Source organism: Ursus americanus, chromosome 10, assembly GCF_024610735.1.
Source record: "Ursus americanus isolate L20-20 chromosome 10, mUrsAme1.1.p, whole genome shotgun sequence".
Classification (NCBI taxonomy): domain Eukaryota; kingdom Metazoa; phylum Chordata; class Mammalia; order Carnivora; family Ursidae; genus Ursus; species Ursus americanus.
The window spans coordinates 7,049,628-7,070,671 of record NC_142136.1 but is presented as its reverse complement, the minus strand read 5'-3'; positions in this window follow the sequence as shown (position 1 = coordinate 7,070,671).

The window sequence follows — 21,044 nt, the reverse complement described above, 5'->3', positions numbered from 1 at the left end:
GCATCTTCTAAACATTTAGTAGCAATGCTTCTTTGGAGTTAAAAGGTCATCATGATCCTACCCCCTGACTCTTAATGATTTGTATTCAAAACCAGGAAACTCAAGGAGATTGATCGTCCCTTATTTATGCTGGACCAAAATAGACTCAGTCAGTGTGAACAGCAGTCTCCTGCCACAGGAAACCTAATCATAGGTTTTCCTAATCCAGATATGAACAGTATGTTTTCAAAATTTGAGAGTCCCTTGCCCATCGGTTAACTAATTTAAAAACACTCTTCCCCAAAATTATTTGTAGGAATCCCAAATCTAAGCACTTACATGTGTAACTGAGCCTTAAAATCTAACACTTTAATTCCGATGCCCACTGAAGACAACATTCCCTTCAATTCAGTAATTCATCTCTAAATGTGCAATCCTATTGTCTCCAGCCTGAAATAAGCACTTTGCTAATGACCTTTGAATTGACATTCCAGGATTCCCAAATACCTTCTTTTTAATGTTCCTTTAGCAGTTAACTTCACCGGTGTAAATCTGCATACTCTGCAGACATCAATATGACAGAATGAGTTTTCTTTTGAGGAGCAATGCTATTCTTCTATTTTGCATTATACTGAGAATGAGTCTGTTCTGTGCATATGACAATCCAAACAGATGTTCACGTCAAATTTAGTGCCCTGTAGCCCTAAGCACTTTACTTTTTGGGATGCCTTTAAAATATGTGATTGTTCTTAAAATGGTTTGAGAATATTCTTCTTCAGCATTTAAAGGAAATAGAAATAGTAAAATAACATAAAAAGGTACATTTAAATAATGGGAAACTCTTTTGGACACCTAAAAATAATTTGGTGGCCTATCAGGGCAGTATCATTAGGCTTCAGTAAGAATAGTCATTTTAGAATGACAGTTAATATGTGAAGAGAAAAAAAAAGTAGAAAACAAACCAAACACCCACAAAAGTCCAACATGAATTTTTATATGATAATGTAAAATTCTCAGAAAATGCACATTTCTATGAAATCATCACCATAAACTTAGTTATGAGAGTAAATGGGAAGAAAACGGGTGAAAATAAAATTGTGATTTTTGTCTTTCCCTTAGGAGAATGTTAAACTCCATTCACGAAAAAGCAATAAATAGTAGTCTGAATGAACTTGTATTGCAAGCTCCTGTCGAGAAAAGAAATAATAAGATAAAAATGAAAAAGTGCACTAATTTCCTACCAAGTTAAAACTTGTAATTCTTTTATTGGCTAAGCATTTATCCAAGGCAAGAAACTCTACGAAGGAAAAGCATGGAATAGTAATTAGTTTCTCACATTTATATTCATAAAGATTATGATAAAAAAATACTTGTAATTATGCTGCTAGTATTATAGAATAATCTACTGATAGCTAAATAGATCCAAAAAGAATTATCAAAGAAAACGAAGCCATGTTAGAAGTCCCTTAAGGAAATTACACTCTTAAGTACCCATAAACAATATGTGTACATATGCATTTTTACAAAACATTAAGTGTGCATTACAACTACTCACAGATACAAATGTATATTAAGGAATATTGTAAAAGGTTTAAAGAAGTTTTGAAAGGTTTTATACAAATAAAGCCCATGGGGGGAAAAATGTATGTTTAAAAAAACAGTGTCTTAAAACCTCCTAAAATAGGAGAAAACCTATTTTGGTAGATCGAGAGAGGTATGTTTCTGACGGGATATGTCAACCGTAAAGGCCCAGTGGGGATAGAAAGTAAGCTATGGTCAGAAGTGAAAGTAAGGTTTGCCTCTCTGTTTTGTCCTACAACCTCTCTCCTTTTGTTGAGATAATTGATTTGATGATGCAAGTTTGAGAGATCTATTAATATTATTTAGTATTTATCTTAATACTGTTAACACTAGTTTAGGGCCCACTCTGCGTAGAATGATGAGTTAAATCCTGAGGTTAGGGGCACCTGGGTGGCTCAGTCAGTTAAGTTCCAGACTCTTGATTTAGGCTCAGGTCATGATCTTTGGTAGTGAGATGGAGCTCTGCGCTCAGTGAGGAGTCTGCTTGGGATTTCTCTCACTCCCTCTCTCTCTCTCTCTCTCTCTCTGCCCCTACCCCCACTCGCACTGGTTCTTTCTCTCTCTCAAATAAATAAATAAATAAATAAATAAATAAATAAATAAAATCTTTGGAGAAAATCTTGAGTTTCTCTAAATAGGGAAACATAAGGAAACTCCATGGACGTTAGGTGATGAGGTGAAAAAGTAGAGCAGTGGAGCGTGTGGGCCCGGATGTGTCAGATACGATTTCAGACCCTGACACTTCCATTCAGTAGCTGTTGGCTTTTAGACTCATTAGCCTCTCTCCACCTCGGTTTTGTCATCTGTGTAATGGAGACGGATGGTGGCAAGGCACAGGTGTGATTCTGTAAGGGCGTCAAGTTCAGAAAATTCTAGATAATCCTCTGGAGGATTTTAACTAAACTCCTTGGTATTTTCATGCATGCAAGCGTAAGGAGGTGGCGCTCGGCACCCCCTCTGTCACTGCGCTCACGTGGTTCCTAGACTACTGGTCGAGCTGAACCTCGTGACTTCTGGTAGACACAGGGCAAGGGTCTGAGAATCCAGACCATCTCCCCCTATATACAGCAAAGACACTGAGTTCTCAAACTTTCTAGTTCCCTCAAAACTTACCCTATATAGGGCGCCTGGGTGGCTCCGTCGGTTAAGAATCTTCCCTCAGCTCAGGTCATGATCCCAGGGTCCTGGGATCTAGCCCCACGTGGGGCTCTCTGCTCAGCCTCTCCTCCCTCTGCTACTCCCCCTGTTTGTGCTCTGTTTCTTTCTCTCTCTCTGACAAAGACATAAAATCTTCAAAACAAAACAAATCAAAACAAAAAACTTAGTCTATATATTCACATGACTTTACTATTTATGCAATTTTTCCCCAGGGTCAAATAGCTTGATTGTTCATTACAGGAACTACCCATCAATTCGTCCTCCGTGGAAAGCACTGGAAGTTTGTACCTTACGATTCTTTGACTCTCTTCCTGCAAAATCTTCACCTCTGCCCTGACCCAGCCTCTCCTGCCGTCCCTACCAACAAGGCTATACTCAGCAGGTGTAAGAGATATGACTCTGGGGGATACAGGTGAAATGTTTAGGGTTGTGAATTCTTTGTTGGAGAGGTATCCATGCGGTTTCATGGTAGCATAGCACAATTTTCCAGTTTTAATGTGTTTTGAATAAAATGATATTGATTTAGAGCTTTGTAAGAGTTCTGAAATACATTCAAAGGCAGACCGCTTTTTAGGATCAGGGACAATTTCATATAAAATCGTTTACTAGACTTGAAAAAAAAATACAAAGTTGTATTATCAGCCAAAGAAATAAGATAAATGTGTGTGACTCAGGGGCATTTGGGTGGGCTTTAGAACTTTGCAGGAAGGACATGCTTGTAAAACTGTAGATAAAAATTCATCAATAGGGTGATGGCACATGAGGTCCCCCATGGGACTCCCTCCAGTGTCCTGCACTTCATGTGTGCACAGGATGCTGACACCAGCAAAACTTCAAAGCTGCCTAGGGGGCAATTTTGGTTTGGAATCATTCTGTTCTTCCCACATGAATCTCCACTGTAAAACCAAAACTTTCACACAGGAAACCAAACATTTATATTCTACATTTTTGTTCCTTTTATTGCATTTTGAGGGAGCATTACCTCAGTTTATGTCGATTTATATAGTACATTAAATGCTGTAAATTACCACAAAGTGAAACAACATATCACACAGTGATGTTGGAACCATAAATCATGACTATTTCCTGCTGCAAACAGATGTTCTTATTTTTAGACCCATGTCAAGATTCATTTTGTTCTTCCAGATTGTTGAGCCAAACTTTAAATTTTCTTATTATCAAAATGAACTCTTATATTCACGCTGTCATTTATAAGCCGAGCAAAATGAGTCGCTCAGGCATTCAAGGTAAATCAAATCGCATCCATCACTCTTCCACCATTGGCTTCAAATGCATCAGAATTTCAACCATTGAAGATGTAACCGTGATAGACTTTCAGTGATGATCTTATTCGACATCATTAAGTAAAGACGACATTGTAACTTCTGTTGAAAGATCATTATATATGATTTAAACAGTGATGGTTTTGCCAGAAGTATCACAGTGTGTGTCCGAAAAATCTGGCTTCGTGTCTCTTTGCCTTCGGGAACAGTGTGTCATTGGTCAGAACGAAGCACGAAGCACGAGAGGATCGGACGTGCCTGTGGATGTTTGCTGTTTGCTCCTTAGATTCTTCAGTCTGTTTTTCTCACCATCCCTTCCTCTGCCCCTGCACAGAAAACTGGAGCTGCATTTATGTGACTCACTGTGGAGCTCAGCAATTGGCAGATCTGCAAATAGATAAGGATTTTATGCCTCCAGGCAAGGGCTGGCTAGAGGAGGAGTGTTTGCAAAATGTCAAAGGTGTTTGTTTAGAGATCATCTGAGGAAGAGCAGAAAGCAACAGAAATCCTGAGAGGGGAAAATCAAAGGCATAATTGAGGCAGGAAAATGTGTCGGAAGCTTGCAACACTGTATCAAAAAGTGAATTGCACTTCTAAGAAGCAAAGCTGTTGCTGCAAAATAATCGATCGGTAGCTGAGTCAACAGAGAATTTAATAGGGATATTTTCGGGTTTTCTTTTTTGTTTTCCAGGTTGATGAGCATGAGACTAAGTGGAGTATGTTTGAGAGAGAGTTAAGTGTTTAATTCATAATCTGCTCTGAGTAGAAAAACTCAGGAACCTACCTGATAACCTAATTTGTTATGCATTCAGAGTAAAAGCTACTCCGAGAATTTAATACTAAATATTGTGAGGTAAACTATGAGAAGGTACAGCTTTCACTCATCAGGTCCATGGTCAAAAACTTCAGTTACACGCAAACATGAGTTTCAAAATATTAGAAAATATTTTGTGAAAAATCCTTCAGTTTTCCTTTTTCATTTATGACGTCAGCTCCATCAGATCTGTCTCTGTGCTCTTCTACTTCCTGTTGACTTTCTTCTCGAATTTTTCTTTGCTGCTCTCTCTTTCCAGTTCCTTAATTTCTGTTTTGCTCTACAAAAGATAATCCTTTCACATACTTTCCAGATACCGGAGTTAATAAGCCCAAAGCACCTCCTTCTCCCTTTACATCAAAATAAGGGAAGAGATGTTTTCAGGATAATTGTGGAAATTTATAAACCAAGTAACCAGGGCCAAATACTTTTAAGCGCAAGGAGGATAATGGGTGCATCAAACTTTTGTCAGCAGAAAACTGCATTGTGACTTTTAGGAATTCATAAAACAAAGACAACCTTTTGAATTTCAAAAATGCTAATTATTATTGGTATGATTATTAGCAAGTGTTGCTCATGTAAATTATTTTTCAGAGGATAAGCTCTGAAGATAATACGAGTCACAGAAAAATGTAATGGTCTTAGCAGTAATGAATGACCATTATTCAATTTAACTTGCCTACTACGTGCATGTCTGTCATCCTGAGATTTATATTAATGGATATTAAACAGAAGAATTCATCAAGAGGCAGTTTGAATATGATTGAGTTTGCTTCCACTGCCATTGAAAATTATTTCAAAGAGACTTCAAGAGATATATTTACCTCATCTTGAAACAGAACATTAAAAACGTCTAGAATCATTAAGTCTCTCCACGTACCATGGTGTCCCTAAAATGCCTGGGAAAAGCTTAGCACATCAGTCACTGAGGGAATTGACAAGAATTCCCAATTTAACTAAATTACAACCAGAAAGGACTTAACATCTTATGATTTGATGTTGTATATTGTACAGAAGGTGAGATTAAAAAAATAATAATCATTTTGTTTACTTGGAAGAAATGTTCAAGTCTTGTTATTTTTCATGGAAATTTCAAGAGTAAATGTGTTAATTCTACAACAGCAACTCAGAAACTGATCAAATGAAAGGTAAAGAATAAATAATGACAGGTGTGGTTTCCCTCATTTATAATAAAAATACTTTCTCTCACTGAATGAGTGTTAAATTGTCTGTGTTGTGTAACTTTCTTTTGTGATTGGCTGTCCTGTTTACATGAAACTCACCACCACATCAAAAAACATGTAAGCACTCATATTCAGTTTCATAAAGATAAAATTAAGTAGATAATCAATTACATCCAAGAATGTGTGCCAAAAAAATCATTGTTTCATGAATAGTAAACAAGAATTAAACATTGTTAATAATTGTAAACAGAGCACCACCAATCAGGAATTCTCTCCAATTTTCGAGTAGACTTCTTATTTTCTAAAACTTAATATTGTTGACACAAAGAGATTCCTGTGTTGCAAAGCTCACAGATCATGGAATCTGTAAATAAAAATATATTTGTCGGGTACTTACTGATATCATTTTTGTCTACAAGGAGCATATAATTTAGCCAGGATGACAAAAACAACAAAGGAGAAGCACAGCACAATAAAATACGAATGTGTTGTGAAATGCTGGGTGGCACAGCACCTACTGAGAAATTTGCAGCTGTTACTGAGGGAGGCAAGATGATCAGATGCCCCTGGAGGTGTGAGACTTGAACTGCCAAAAGACAGATAGGATTCTGGTAAAGAGCAGGGACTGAAAGTACAGGGACAGAGGAAGTTTAACCGACCTTAGTGTCAAAAGCATAGTACGGATTAATGACTTGGTGAGAAACAACTAGATCATGGAAATCTTAACTACATTTTTTACAAGTTTATAGAGAACTTACAAAATTATTACAGAATTAGAAGGGTAGAGTAGCTTTTACCCCCAGGCTAAATGGGTACTAGACATTTTAAATCTTTGATATGGCAATTGGTGAGAACCAGAGTATCAGGATCTCATTTAGTGTATGAAGAATGATAAAATTTCCATAACTAACCTACGTGTGGAGGAGAATATAAGGGCTGAAGATCTCTAAACACTTTAAGTTCCCAGTAAATGAATAAAATATAAATGGCGCTAAGTAGCCTATTTCAAAAGTCATTTCTGTAATTCTCTTCTTCCTTAGTATTTTAAGTTTTCAAATTATTTGCAGTTCTTTCTCAGGGTAGGGTCACCATGAAACCAATCTCTCTGGGCATGAATTACACATATAGAAATTATTTCATGAAAAAAATCACTTCTAAAGTGGTATTATTAGAAAGTATTAGGAAAATGGATTGGTTTAAGAACAATTTGGTCCTGACAAAGTAATCTTTGATTTTAGCTTCTTGCCTCCGGGGTTTCCTAGACATTTCATCAATTCCAAAAAACAAAGGAATTAATTGAGTAGCTACTGGACTGTGCTTAGACCTAAGTATTTCCTTTTTATTGTCTTATTTCTTTTATATTAGTAATAAGTTAATCATATTAGTATGAGTTAAAGGGATTATTTGAAATCAGAAAGTGACATGTTAGTATTCTATTAAAGCAATACAAATGGAATAATAGAATTATATTGTATCTTATTATTTTAGATTCTTTTGAGTAAGTTGCTGTTCTTATTCTTTCTGAAACTTCTGGACTGAATGTGTACATACAAAAAATCCAAATCTTTCATCACTAACTACAATAGGGTGATATTGCTATTTGTTCTTTCCTTTTTATGTGTAGCCTAAATATCCCCAGTTCTCCCCAGACTGTGTATACCAATTTTGGTATATTAACATTATTAACACATGGTTTTCTTTAACTCATAAAGAAATATTTGCATCTTTGAATTTCTTTCCCTCAACCAGACATTCCCCATTATTTCTGGGAGACCAAAGGTGTCTTATGACCACTTCATCCCCCATTCTTCTCACTGCTGTGGATCCTAATTATGCCAAATGATGCTGCATTCAGCTCTCCTTGTGATACAAATATACCACAGTCAATTAAAACAATGGGCAAGTACTTCTCACCACCAAGCTTTGCTGTGATGTTTGGTTCACAGATCCCACTAGGTCATCTTTAGCATAATTTATTCCCTCCTAGTTTCTCTTCAATAAAACTAAATAATAATAAGATAAATAAGCCCAGTGATTTTAGGAATAGACACAATAATTACTTTGTACCTACCCACACATACATGCTTAGCTCTTTTTAACCCCTAGACAGTGTCTTAATATCATATTCTGGCCTGCCAATCTTCCTTCTCTTGGAGTAACAGAACCTTTCCCCAGGCATAGGGATTTAAGTTAGGCTAAACCAGGGTGGAAGTTATCAGTCTCAAAGCCCAAACCCTAGTTCAATCTGAGTTAGGAATCATACACTTTATTGATTATACTCAAATATCCAGAGGTGATTACAGCTTTTTGAAAGTGAATTAGCTCCTACTAGTTTTTGAGACATTGGTTAAATTTGTCAAGCTACAAATGTTCTTCATACTGGAGTAAAATTATATCTGTGCCAACTTTGTGACCTCTGTAACTCATCTGTTCTTTGCTCCCTGTTATATATTTAGCAAACCAACCATGGCTATGTTCTGTTTGTTTTTTCAATATCCAACCTGAAAAACGTAGGTTTGGACTTCAGGGTCTACATGATCTCTCCTTGACAATGTTATTGTGGACAATGTAGCGTCTCACCTTATAATTCATTGCATTCATTCAAGAATCGTTTACTAATCATCTATCACATTAGATCGGTTATAGTTGAGGCACTGTTCCGTTTCAGTCCCAGTGGATCCATGATTTTCATGTTACAATTTGAGCCAAGGGCATATGGCATCATAACATCATGGAGAGTGGAGAAGAGGCATCTATTCACTCAGTCATTCATCTCTTCACTCTTGGCCAGGCACATTCTATGTTCTGGACATGATTACAGGAATTTGCATGTTTTGAGAACAGAAAGGAGAAGCATGAGAAGAAGGGACCTGGGAGACAGTGAAGCCACATGATTAGAAGTAACTGAAATAGTATTTCCACCAATTTAAGGTAGTTTTGTAGGCCTACTGATCCATTCATGAGTTCCCAATGATGGAGTGGGTGAATGAAGCAGACACAATTATTCTGCTTATTTCATAGGTGAACAAACCAAAGTGTAGTGTGTTTTTGTAATTTTCCCAAAGGCTGGCATGGTAGTGGAGCTCTGATTTGAAGCAAGGGTTATCTGACTCCAGAGAATTCTATCTGAACTAATGAACATATGAATGAATGACTTAAAAATAATTCTGTACTGGACATAACAGATTGCAAATTCATTCATACGGTGAGCAGATAAATATTCTAGAATAGAGGTTGATAAACAGAAATCTAGATAGTATTTTAAGCACTGTGGGCTCTCTGTTCTTTGTGACAATTATTCACCTCTTTGGTAACTACTCAAGTCCACCTTTCCAACAGGAAGAGAGGTATACACAATCAGAAAACACATGAGTGTGGCTATGTTTCAATAAACGTTTATTTACAAAAACAGTTGGCTGCCAAGATGAATTTAGGAAACGCTAGTCAGATAAGGAGGAAAAGTAATGCTAAGAATAGATTGTGAAATGCTTTACAGGTTACCATGGAAGCTCAGAGCAGATGTCTTTAAACCAGATAGCCCTCCCATTTTTAGGACTTCCTTTAACCAGCTCAATAGGACCCTATTTCCTTAAAGTATGTGATTCAGGTCTTCTGTTCAGAAATTTTTGGAATAAAATGATTGTATATACTCCTAGCCCTCACTTATCCAGACGAATAAGAATTTTGTAATGTCATGTATTTTTTTTTTCTCTATCCAGATCAAAAGTCATTTGAGTTGGGTGTATTTCTATGTTATTCCAGCCCAAGTGTTGATCAAGCATCACTTTCTATAGTGAATATACCTAATATACAATATCCCATCAAGAACCATGGCAAACTCAGACTGTTTTGAGACTATAAAATGATTTACTGCGGTTCAGGCCCTGACCGTATATTGACACTTAGTTCATGAGAAGTCAGGTGTAGTAATATAGCCCTGGAGCCCTTTGGGATGGTGGCCTCAGTGACAGCAAGACAAAGGAGTACTTACCCTATATGAAGCCCTCACCTTTGAGGCCCATCAGTTATAAATAGCCCAGTTGCTGTTTCAGTACCTGGCCGGCAGCCAGGAGACGGAGGAAAACAGATTGAGGTGAGCCCCGGGGAGACCATCAAGGTGGGCAGAGGGCTATCTAAGATGAAGGAGACAAAGAAACATAAACAAGGGCATTTAGGTGATGAAAGCAGGAGGAAGACCTTATGTGGTTATTATTCTATTAGATTTCTTGGTAATCCCAGTTTCTCTTCAACTCTACCACCATCCCTCACACCCACTGACAAAACTAACAAGAAGAGTTAGAGGACATAAGATATGAAGCGTATAGTAATTATATAACATGCTTTGGCAATGGATCCCACCTTCTGTTTTTGGAATAGTAGCCGGGGGATGTAGAGGAGAAGAAAGGAAACAGACAACCAGACATACAGTGGATCCGGAGGGCACAGGAAATGCTTAGTCAGTGCACATATGTTGCTGAATTTATGGGATATCTTTAAAAAGTAGCTAAGCCTTCCCCACATGCTACTCTAATATGGATACCAGTGTAGGACATACACAATTGTGCTTCTTAAAAACAATTGTTTTAAGCAGTTTTCTATTTTATCAAGACCAAAGCAAAAGGACTTGCAGTACTCTTGAGGGTACAGATGTATTTAAACCTTTCTTTGATGTTCTTTTGTAGCTTAACTGTACAATGCATGAAAAAATATGGAGAAATAGAAACATTTTTACTTGTCTGTATGAATAAATGAAAACCAACTTGTTGTGTATGCACCTTAGTTACTGCTTCTTCCCAAATTAAATATTTTAAGATCAATCAGTTAACAGCTTTCTTTGTGGACAAAATACAGTACTGGATTCTATGGAGATATATGAGGAAATATGAAGACATCCTTCACAGAGTTTATAATATAGTGGTTTAGGATGTTTCTACCTTCAAACAATAACAAAATGATCAAATGTATAGCATGGTTGATCTTGTGCTCCTCGCCCGTGAGTTGAAGAATTAGCCAAGGCAATTCCAAAGAGAAGGTTTAACACCTTAGATGATATTGCTGGCTCATTGACAATTTTTAAAATTCATAGTGCTTAGCACTTAAGCAGTTGAGATGTGTTTATTTACCATTACAAGAATGACAATTCAGAAGTTATTACTCCTTAGAGACTAACTGGTATTATTCAGAGATTTCCCAAACAGCAGTAATTCCTTTTCCTCTACATGGCAAATAATTTATTTTCTTGTTGAGTGGTAGTATCGAGGTATTCATTTAACTGATTCAAAATAATGCATGGTGTTGTACATACAAAACTATTTCTACTTCTGAAGTTTTTTCCAATGTACTGTGTCATCTGTAGTTAGTGTGAAATTCTCACTTTATAGTTTAGAAATAAAAGTGTTAATATTAACTGATCTACCCATATTTACAGAATTTACTAATAGTAAAGAAAATACTGCATCTAACATTTTCTAATTTCTTTTGCAGAATTTTTCTACCAAGTATATAAAGCAACATTTTTTACATAGTGACTAGGTGTTTTAGCATGTAATTTAGTAGTTAATTTTCCAAATTTCTCAGAAATAGACTATACAATAGACCATCCTAATTCTCAATAATAGGTGAAGTTATACATCAGGTTGCAACTATAGGTCTACATAAAATATACTTATAATCGCAGAAAGGACTACATTTATGTAAGATTTCAATTCATATGTATGACCAGAAAAATATACAATAATGCTTCTTGTACTCTAAATCTTTTTTTTTTTTCTTTTTGTTTGGTATGAATAGCACTCTGTATATCCTGCTTTCCTTTTTTTATATCTTTACAACCATCCAGTGTGACCTTTTTTGACTGGTTATAATTTCATTTACATTAGAACCTTTCCAAACAAACAAAGACTGGTACATATAAATCTAACAAAATATGTATAACATCTGTATGAGGAAAACTACAAAACGCTGATAAATGAAATAAAAAAATAAATGCATAAAAGTCCCAACCAATTATTTTGCAGTTATCAGCAAAGTGATTCCAATGTTTAGATGGAGGGGGCAAAAATTAAATAAAATTAAATAAAAAAACAATAGCCAACACAATATTGAAGGAGTAGAACAAAGTTGGAGAACTGATACCCTACTTCGTGACTTACTACTTCAAAGCCACAGTAATAAAGACAATGCGGTACTGGTGAAAGAATTGACAGATCAAAGGAACAGAATAAAGAGCCTGGAACTTGACCTCCATAAATGTACTCAACTGACCTTTGACAAAGTAGCAAAGGCAATACAATGGAGAAAATACAGTCTTTTCAACAAATGGTGCTGTAACAATTGGACATCCACGTGCAAGCAAACAAACAAACAAAATGTAGACACATACCTCTACCCTTCACAAAAATTAACTCAAAATGGATCACAGACCTAAATAGAAAATGGAAGATTATGAAATTACTAGGATATAACATAGGAGGAAACCCAAATGACCTTGGGTATGACAATGAATTTTTAGATACAACAACAAAGTCACAAAAAAAGATTAATTGATGAGTTGGACTTCATTAAATTAAAAATTATGCTCTGTAAAAGACTTCAACGAATGAAAAGATAAACCACTGGCTGAGAGAAAATATTTGCAAAAGACTCTAAAGAACTGCTATCCAAAATATACAAATAACTTAAAACTCAATGATAAAAAATGATGAGATTTTTAAAAATGGACCCAAGCTCCAGATACCCCACCACAGAAGAGACAAAGATGGCAAATAAGTATATGAAAAGGTGCTCCATGACATAAGTCACCAGGGAAATTCAAATTAAAACAACTACGAAGGACTACTATACATCTGTTAGAATGGCCAAAATCCGGAACGCTGATAACACCAAATGCTGGCAAGCACGTGGAGCAATAGGAACTCTCATTCGTTGCTCCCGAGAATGCAAAATGGTATGAGGAGATATTTTGGGAGTTTTGTACAAAACTCGACGTGCTCTTACCATATGATCCAGCCATCATGCTCTTTGGTATTTGCCCAACAGAGTTGAAAATACACAAAATATCCACACAAACACCTGCACATAAATGTTTATAGCAGCTTTATTCATAATTGTCCAAACTTGGAAGCAAGCAGGATGTCCGTCAGTAAGTGAATGGAGAAATGAACTGTGCTACATCCAGAAGATGGAATATTATTCAGCACTAAAATGCCAGGAGCCATCAAGCCATGAGAAGACATGGAAGAAGCTTAAATGCATATTACTAAGTGCATGAAGCCAAAGTGAAAGGCTACATATGGTATGACTCCGAATATGTGACATTATGGAAAAAGTAAAATGATGGAGACAGTAAAAAGATCAGTAGTTTCAGAGACCAGAAATAAGAAAAAAAATAGGAAAATCTGGTGTAGAAAATATTATAGTAATCTAAATACCTAAAATAAGATAACAATAAGCATTTCTACCGGCCACAGTTGAGCAAAAATTAGTGGTGAAATTAAAAAAAAATGTAAAAATAATAGCAGAACAGCATAAGTATGAATATTTTATCTTGAAACTATTTACAGTCATAATACAGCTCAAGAGTCAACTACAACAGGATAACTAGATAGAATAGGAAATACAGTGTATATTTTTTGCTGTATTTTTATTGTTAGCATATTTTATTATAAGTAATATATTTTATCATTAGCATTCATTGTAGTTATTGTGTTAGCTTAAAGTTGGCTGAAAAAGAGTAACGGCACTGGTGGAAGTATATGGTGTTGCTTCCAATTAGCAGGATAAAATGGCGAGTGTATAGGAACAAAGATGATCTTGCACTGTGTCAATATTTCCAGCCAATGCAGCAGACAGGTTTGGGATTTGGATTAGGAAACGTAAGTGTGAAACAGAAATGCAGCAAGGATAGGGAGGGATTAGCCATTTGCCAGGTGTTTTCCAATAGAAACAAAGAAGGGTTGTCATTATAAAAAAAAAGACAATTAAAGACACGCTTTGTATAAGGCCTTGGAACTCACCTGGGAGCACTGCACAGCCAGGAAATATGTGCTTGCTGTGGAGGAAAGGGACATGGCATATTTTCCAATAAAATGCGTGCGACCTTTATTATGCAAAGGAACACCGTCTGTGCAAACTGCTCAACAGCTGTACCAACTTCAAGCACTTGGTAGGAAAGTCTGAAGAAAAAAAAACAAAACAGCTGGACATGGTCACATTCTCTCCCCTAAATTGATACAACGAAGATTCTAGGTTGGGTGGGAGAAGTGGGAAGAAATGGGGAGAAATAAAACAAAGATTGATTGGGCTAGAAGTGAGACAGGAAAGAGGAGAACACACACATAAGGAGTCCAGCAGGGCGGAGAGGTAGGTTTCGGAGGAAACGACCAGGACGCGTCAGAGGAGACGCTTCCGGTCTACAGTCCCCGGATGTGGGAAGCACAGACTGGAGATCAGAGGGAATGCGTGGATGGGAAACCAAGTGGAGGGAAGAGCTGGACCGTCTGAAGAACCTCCTTTCCCAACAGGCTGAATACCGGAGGAGATAAATCAAAAAGAGACACGGGGAAAAAACGAAGTTTAATTCAAGGGCACAGAGGTTAAAGGAAAGCAGTTCAAAAGGATACTTGAAAGACTTCTCATAAATACAAGGAAGGAATAATGTGCATCAGAGGAAGCACTAGAGAGTGTGTTCCGTTCACCTTCCATTATGAGCAAGTAAGTGAATAAATTCATCATAGTGACCAAAGGTTAAAACAAACTATAGTTTAAAAAAAGAAAAAGAAACAAAGGAAGAAAGGAAACAACGTAAGAAAGGGAGGGGAGTGGGAGGAGGGGCAGAGGAGGAGAATTACAATAACAGTTTGGGTAAACAGGTGTGCTTTGTTTGGCTTTAGGTGTTCTGGGCCACACTTTCCTCACATGTTCGGTGAGCAGATGGGACTTGAGGGCGGCTGAGGTCTCCCTGTCCTCCAGCCTTCTGGGGGTTTGCCCTTCCATTCTGGCCACACGCAATAGCAGAGACAGAGAAGGGCAAAGTCACAGCTTCTGAGTCTGTGGAAGGACATACTCAAGCAGAAGAGCATTTCACTTTGAAATACAAGGATTCAGAGAGAAATGAAAGAAATCTCTTTAGTGCTAAGGTTTAGGGCTCTTTCCAGTGAAAAATAAGTGAATATATCTGTACAAGAGTTGAATTTATGATACAGAATGGACATTTGAAAGATTAGAAATCTGCTGGGGGATTTTATGACTGGGGAGGACATTTCACCAGTCTTTTAGAAAAATCCAAGTTTAAGTTTGAATCTAAGCAAAATCAAATGATAATGTCAAGTGCTCTAAAATCACTCTGTTAGTATGTACCATAGAAGAAGGCATACCGAAATATACATGTTAATTGTCTGAAGTAGAATCACAGCAAGTTGAAGTATACAGAAGACTTGATAGGATATATAAGGAATTGAGAATTGTCAACTCTAAAGAGAAAAATACCACTTTTTCTTATCATCATATTGCCATAGCTAAAACTAATTTCACACAATCCTGAAAATTTGGAAGTCATATGGAGGATGTAAAAAAACTTCTGTTAGAACAGGAAGACATTTAAATTTTTAATATAATCAATGAAAGAGAAAACTTGCTTTCATTTTAAGATGTCACTGGTTGCATAACTGGGTAAAACATGCCATTAAATATAAGAAAAGAAGTGGCAAAATAGATTCCTTGTTTTTGTATTTAGTGACATACTTTGCTTTAAAGCAAAGAACAAGAAACTGAAATAGGAGTAGCAGAAAAAAGCAGGGAGGGGAGAAATGCGAGAAGACGACGGAACCAGAGGCGGCATAATAATACAGGGACAGATTTGCAGGAATAGCTTCCCTGTCCAGATAGCGGATATTACAGGGAAAGGAACAAAAGGATGGTGGCCAGGGCTTAAGAGATGTAAGGAGGAGGAGAAGATGTGGGTAACAGAGCACAAGAATCTACAGTGTGGAAGGAAATGATGTGAATTGGTATCACAGCATCACTCAAAACCTTTAAGGGCAAGCTGGTGAATATAGGGAAGTTCCACCCAATTGTGATGGCCTCATTGCAAAAAAATTTGAGGAAGACCTGAACCAACCACACGTTCTGCTTGCAGAGGCACATGAGAGAAAGGGCATGCTAAAACAAGCACCACAGTAAAACAAGAACGGCTAGTAGTACAGCCTCAAAAGGGAAGATGGAATGCAAACTGAAGCTGTAGATCATGAGCCTTATTAACCATATAGAATGGTACTTCTCACAGTTCCACGTGCATCCACATACCTGGCAAACTATGTCACAGTGTAAATTCTTTGACCCCCACTATGAACTCATTGGTATTATAGACACCGCGTTATCGCAGCTGTGGCTGTGGTTAGATGCTCAAATTGCTCATCTTTGGCTAGCTGGAAACCCATCGTGATATCCTCTGTCCTTTGACATGACCTCGTTAGATTTGAAGTCCGGGGGGGGGGGGCTCTCTTGCTTTCTGGCACATTTCCTGGAAGCATCACACAGATTTTCTGCCCCGGACTGGGTTCACCTTTCCTTTTCTTTTTGGTAGGGAATACCCAGAGTGCACATTTCTGCCGGACTGTCATTGACTCTAGTTCTTTAACAGTTCTCAGAGCTAATAAAGACATAATTTAGAAAGAAAAAAAGAGTTCTTCATGGTATTTCCAACTGAATGGACTCTTTTGACTTGGTTCTTGAAGTCACTTAAATAATTATTTTCTCTGTGTGGGTATGTCACCTACTCTACATGTGGCTGAGTGCATTCATTAAGTTTGATAGCAAATTTTAGTGGCTATCCATTTTATTTTGGATTTAATAATTTTTGTATTATAGAAGAGTTGTATGGTATGGTCAAAATAATAAAACAAGAATCTTCCAAAAAAAAAAAAAATAGAATCTTCAGAGCAGTCCTGCTTCAATTCCTATTAACTCAACCCTCTTCTCCATAACAAACTTAAATTCCTTATCCTGGCACTCATAGCCAAGTTGGCACTGGTTAGCATTCCAGACTCATCCCCTATAACTCCATAACATAAGCTCTGGCTAAATTGGACTATGCATGACTTCAAATGTGCCAAGAAGATATCCTGCTTTGTGATACTTCTTCAATGCTGATCCTTTATTTCTGGAATGCAGTTCCTGCTTCTGTCAACTTAAACTCTGTTCTTTCTCCAAAGGCCATGATCCTTAACTCTTGGAAGACTCTTAGCACCATTTAAATCCTTTTTTATGACCTATGTATTTCTTTTAAAAAGTGTTGAGATGGGTTATAACAATGATAGTCTGTAATAGAGTGATGAGTAAAAAGTAGAGAAAAGCAGAAAAGAGGTGAGAGTAATAGAAACACAATATTTTAGCAAAAACAAGAAATTGTTTTCACGTGTGTATTCTGCCTTCTCAGATTGCAAGCACTCAGGTTGCAGGACATAGCACACGCAGACAGTCTATGTTTGATAAATAAATAATGACTAAATGTCGTGGCATATTCCCAACATCTAGGGCACTTTGAACATAGGTTCCAAATTTCCTTTTTGATTTTCTAGTACATCAAGAGCTGTAAATAGTTACATTTTAGGTGACATCTAAACCACTTTAGAACACAGGTTGTCAGAATGTGTGCAGAAATTTCTTGAACGGCTTTTTAAATAATATAGTCCCATCGTGTTATTTATGGTGTCTTCAGTTGATTTCCTAGAACAACACCCTAAGAAGGACAGTGGTGTGCATAGGTTTCCCTGGGGGATGGTTTCAGGAGCTACACCGGTAAGCGAGGAAGAAAAGCAGCTGTGTTGGACGAGGTAAAGGCTGACCCACCGTGGGAAAGCAATGGTAGCCCCTCCTATTCTATAATAAGCTCGAGAATTGGCATGCTTGATCAGAGTTACGGGCAACGAGACATGAGCGTGGGATGTGGACATCCCATATCAGCCAGCCACCGGGTGTGAGCCAACCCGTGAGAGAGGGCTTGCCCCAGTCTCAGCAGTTCCCTACAGCCAAAGGGCAATTGCCAGTGAAGGACTGAGCTGTGAGTCCTCAGGAAGCCGTATTCCAAGCACAAGAGCTTTGGAAGCATCAGCTCTGAGGAGGGCATGAGGGCAAAACACAGTGGTATCCACTATATCTAATGATTTTTCGTCGTGATGTTTGAGAAACAGAACAATTTCATGGAATAATTTTTCTTAAGTGCAACATTGAAAGACAAAATGTCCAGGTAGTTTGAGATGAACACTCTCTAGGTTTCAAATATATGCACATGACTATTTCTACTGGTGTTGATTATGTATGATTTTTAAAATTAGAAAGAAAAAGGCAAGAAAATGAATGGATGGCACTATAGCATTCTTATCATTATTATTGGCATTGTTTGTTTTTACTATTTGGAAATACACATAAGTTGCTGGAAAAAGACCCTTTAGAATAAGAGTCCTTATGCCCCATTACGAGGAAACGGCTCTAAAATTCAAATAAAAACAAATTAATTTTCTCACAGATGTTTTGTGTTATAAATAACCCAACACGTTAGAAAAGCATTATTTTAAAAGGCTTTTGAATTCTTTGGGGAGAAAAAGCATAACAAGCTTATTTTGAAACTGTTAAATATTAATTTCCTATCTCATCTTTCTTTTTTTGAAAATAAAGTACAATAACTTGCCATGTTCTTGTCCTAATGTCTAATTTATTTAAACTTGTTTCTTATCGCATCCTCTGGTGAAATAGAAATGTTTGTATACACGTGGAAAGTAGCTGAAGAGCCATAGGACTGCGGTGACCCTCAGAATGGGCTTTGGAGTCACGTGGCATTGCCTTTCCTAGAGCTCTTAAAAATAGGCACCCATCTGTTCAGAACAAGCTTAATAAAATTCTGCCTGGGTGTAGAATATATTCCTCACGTTTTGGGTTCTCTGAACTCTCCTTATAAAGAAAAAGATCTTGATGTCCTATGGAGTCTAAAAAAAAAAAAAGAGAAAGAAAGAAAAATCCTTTGGCCTTAATTTGTATTTAATTTATTAGTGTACAAGGAGGTGTTAGTTTGTTGTAAAATGTTTTTAAGTAGATGTTTATTGCCAAAATATATTTCTCACTAGATTACTTCAGTCTAAAGTAGGCCACCTTCTGGTTTAAATTAAGGAGGAGGTATCCTTTGATTTCTTTTTCATTTTTTAAATTTTGGATTTCAATTTAAACTGTGATTTCTGGGATCAAGGTCATAAAGTTTATTCACCAAAAAGGAGCATATCACTGGGAATCCAATTAATGTGGTAGAGGGCAACTTTGTTAGCATGACACCTAAAAGGAGTATCTGTGTGTGTGTGTGTGTGTGTGTGTGTGTGTTTTCTTAATACTTGATCATCACCCAGCCTGTGTTCTCCATTCTTAAAGTCTCACTTCTTACTTTCATGTTTTTTTTCCAACGCACCCAAGGCAGGTGCTGGGGTAGTACTGGTGCAGGGGCTCATAGTCCCTGGAAATTGCAAGATGGCACGTCGTGCAGCACTCTCTACGATATTGGCACTTGTGAATTAAACATCGGAGTAAATACACTTCACATACTCTTTCAAGTGTGGTTATGTGTGTGTTTTAACCTGACATGAAGTAAAAATACGTTTTTTCATAGCAAATAGTTTTCACTGTCATGAAAAACTTATAAAATATAAACAAGGACAAATGGCTATTTAATCAACCTCGTCAATGGTCAATTTTGAGTTTTAAGTGCAAAAACTGTAAGGTAGAGATTTTCAGTCTCATAAAGTGGCTAATACATCTCATCATGATAATCGTGAACAGGCTTACTTCGTTCTAATATTTCCTTATGAATATATTCATATCGGCCTAACTGCAAATGAATAAATAAAATCGAGAATACGTGTTGTGTGCTGCAGATCTTGAAACCCTAGGACCATGTTCAGTCTTATCTACTGTCTTTCATTAACAAAAGTGTCTATCTGATCACCGTTTTTATTAGCGTATTTGAATGGCATATTGATCCTCATTCGATATAAATTACAATATAATCACATAACAGACTTGAGTATAACCGATTGCAAGCAAATGAGGAGCACATGAGACAGAACATGTGGATTTCAGTGCTCAGACCTTATGAACACTTGCACATGTTCAGGAAAGCCCACTGGATAAAATTTATGTATTGCTAATGATTTTTATTGGCCCCTTGGCCCAAAGTAGTGGCAAGCTGCCCAGGAATTTGAAGGAATCCTGTTTTCGGTTAGTAGTCAGAATGCAAAGAGTAATAAAACTCAGAAAAGGCCTGGTGAAAGCTTAAATACATTTATCCAGGTACAATGAGTCCAGCCAACCTTATGGCTGTGAGTCCCTTTGCTTTTTCTTTCCCCCGAGGTTATGGAATTTTACTCCATCAGGGTATCCTAGTTCGAGGATCATTTTAACAAAGTCTTGGAAAGCACTGTGCAATCCATTTGTGTGTGTGTTGGTACTGTGTGCCTGCACAACGTCATAAAATGGCTAATATGATCCACAGCCTTCTTCTTCCTGCTGAATGAATAATCTCTTCTATTCCTGATGGACTTCAGGCAAACCACTTTGCTTATATTAAAAGCAGGCATTTGGATAATCCAAGAGTTACATAGAATTGTCCACATGATCTGTCTCTTTAAAGGTAAGGGCAAATTTCCGGCTGAATTGTATCCACACAACCACAGGAAAAAGATGATACAGTTAAAGGTAACACAACCCCCCCCCCTTTTTCAGGCCCTTTATTTGTACTTCTCGTTATTTACTAAAAACTTAGTTTTCTTGGGACTATTTCAATTTTGCAATTTATAACATGCATTATGTTTCGCTCTGATTCAAACAATTAATGGGAGTGTGGGTGTGTGATTGGGAAATTTGAATAGTGGCTGGACAGCTGATAATATTTTTAGAGAGATAACGATATAGTGATGTTAGAAAATAGAGTTGTATTAAGAAATATGTAATAATGTATATAAAAATGAAACTATATGTATTTGGGATATTTGCTTTAAAATAATCAAC